Source organism: Tamandua tetradactyla, chromosome 9, assembly GCF_023851605.1.
Source record: "Tamandua tetradactyla isolate mTamTet1 chromosome 9, mTamTet1.pri, whole genome shotgun sequence".
Classification (NCBI taxonomy): domain Eukaryota; kingdom Metazoa; phylum Chordata; class Mammalia; order Pilosa; family Myrmecophagidae; genus Tamandua; species Tamandua tetradactyla.
Window position 1 is genome coordinate 19,341,702 of NC_135335.1, and position 2,851 is coordinate 19,344,552.

The window sequence follows — 2,851 nt, forward strand, 5'->3', positions numbered from 1 at the left end:
CATCCCTCCCAATATGTCTGAAGAGTCTGAGGTAGCAGGTTTTGGAGTGTGATGGCTTGTGTTTTACCTACCTACCTCTAGCTGTGAGATTCTAAAGACACAGAATTATTTCAGTTTATAAGTAAAAGGCATGGAATTAAAAGTATGGGTGGAATAAATGGTAATGAAGGAAAGAAACAAATCTAACATTAGTAGGTCCTGGTGAGAAGGAAAAAATGGGAGATCGGTTCATCAGAGCGAGGCTTCAGCCTAATGAAGAATGCAAAGAAGCAATTGCATCTCCAACAATCCAAACCTCCAAGTTCATATACCTGAGCTCTTCATTCCTCATAGATAGCAAAATGAGAAAACATTTTCTTAGAAAATCATATCATCCTTGGGTAGACCTGTTAATGAATGGTTCTGGGTAACATTGAAATTATATGCAGTCATGGCCTAACCTTCTTTACAGGTTGGAGATAATCTTTTCTTAGCATACTAAAAAAAAGCCAGCTCTAACCAGACTCCTAACCCATCACCACCCAACACTCCACCCCAGACTCTTGAGTTTAGGGACTAAACCCTTTTCATGAAAGCAAGCCACAAAAGACCCTTTTTCTTTGAATAATATTCCTTTGAATGATAATTTCCTATAAGGCCAAGGAGATGTAGTGGGTCAAAGAGCAGAGAAGGGGTTCCAAAAGCCACCTTTATCATCCTGGTAAACTCAGAATCTACATCCTAATCTCACCAACTCCTGCACATAGACTAAGAGAAGTAAATAGACTTCCCAGAAATAGATGTGTGAGGTACCTTGTAGGAATTCAGGCTGTCTGAGCAGAAGACTAAGTGTAGGAGCAACTGATAGCATGGCAAAGTTTGCCAAAGAGAGAAAGCATGTTACTCTTTTGGTGCCATACACACACACACACACCCAAATGGAGCTCTCTTATTCTCCTCTTTCCCTTTACCTAACACTAGCTGACACTGAACATGATAGGAATCATTGGCATGTTGGCTTGAAATTGAATCAAAGTGTTCGCTCTTTCAAGATCATTTGAGCTAAATTTTCATTTACACTATGTCTTAAGACCACACAGAACACACCCAATACCTACAGATATGAAACTTTCTACTGGGTTGAAATAGAGCCAAAGGGAAAGGGAAGGGGTACATACAGCTGCAGGTGCAGACAAGAACACTCACTGGTGGTCATGGCCAAGTAGCCAAAGGACTGGCCAACAACAGACTACCATCCGGGCAACAGTTGATGTTGAATGAATGATTACTGTTGCCAACAACTTGCTCTGTCTCTGGAGTAAAATGAGTTAACCTTGTTGGATCTCAGGTCTATCCCTATCTAGAAGAGAAATATGGTGATGGTTAGGTTCTGAGGTCAACTTGGTCAAGTGATTAAGTCCAGTCGTCTGGTCAGACAAGCACTGGCTTCACCGTCGCTGCAAGGATATTTCATGGCTGATTGATAAACTGGAAAGCTGGTATATTAAATCATCAGTCATTTTATTGCATCTGTGGCTGAGTACATCTATGATTAACTATGGCATATCTACCACAAAAAGATAATCCATTCAGTTGAAGGCTTTTAACGAAGAAGAGAGACTCATGCTTCTTCAGCCAGCAAGCCTGTCCTGTGGCATTCGCCCAGACCCTTCACTGGAGCCACCAGCTTCATAGCCTGCCCTATGGATTTTGGACTCTTCTAGTCTCATGGTTGTGTGAGAAACCTTTATAAATCTAATATTTACAGATCTCTCCTGTCGGTTCTGTTTCTCTAGAGAACTCTGACTAACACAGTCCCTAAAACTTCACATTTATTAAATGGAAGAGTGAGTAAATAGCTTTGAATGTCCTTGGTTGTTAATCTTGTTCTCAAGGGTCTCAAACACATTTAAAAAAAACCTTAAAAGCCCTTGGAGGAGGGACATTATAACAACATCTGGAATCAACCTTGGCAATAGGAGTTTAGTGGGAAAATCAAGCTCTCCAGTGATGGACAACTGCCACTCTTCAACAGGGATGTCTCTTCAGGCATCACTTCCAGGAACAACTTGGGGCCACAACTTATCATCTCTTAGCTGTATCCTGGAGTAACCAGGTATATGGCTGATGTATGAACTAAGGAATACAGGATTGAAGGAACCACATATATATATATATATGAGACAGAGTCTTCCCTTGGAGAAAGAATCCCAAAATAATCTAGAGCATCTCCAGCAAGAGCTGGCCAGAGGTATCACAGGGAGGGGTAGATACCCTCCAGAAGATTCCTGGACAGTTCTGGGGAGTTGTCAAACTTCCTGTTCCTCAGATGAGGGCACTGGATGGTGATCTTCCTTTCCACCCTCTCTAAAACCTCCGAGAAGCTGATCACCATCCCCAAGAAACTGAGTTATATGGATCACAGGAGAGTGTGGATGGACTCTGTGCCGATGAATTTGCTCAATGGGGGGGCCACCTGTTTAAGCCCAGAGCTCCATTCTATACTCTAAGATACTTAGGAAGTATGTTGTGTGCCATCATTCTGAAAGGCTGAGGTTCCAAGGCAAGCCCTCTGGAGTCATTTTAACCCAGAAAGCTGTATGCCCACAAATCTGTGAAGTGTTGCCAATAAACAATATATCTGAGATATAATCTCAGGTCTGAACAGTGTGGCATCACTCGGGTGTTATTATTGCATCAAACAGCATAGTTCACTTTTCTACTCATTTGTGCTTTTAAATTCAAAATTGCAATTCTTTATAAAAATGACTCCAATTACTCCACTCACACTTAAAGTGCCAGCAAATAAATGTTGTCAGCAAGATTGGGGGCTCTCAAATTGTGACCTAGGGAGACCAACAAAGAAAGGAAG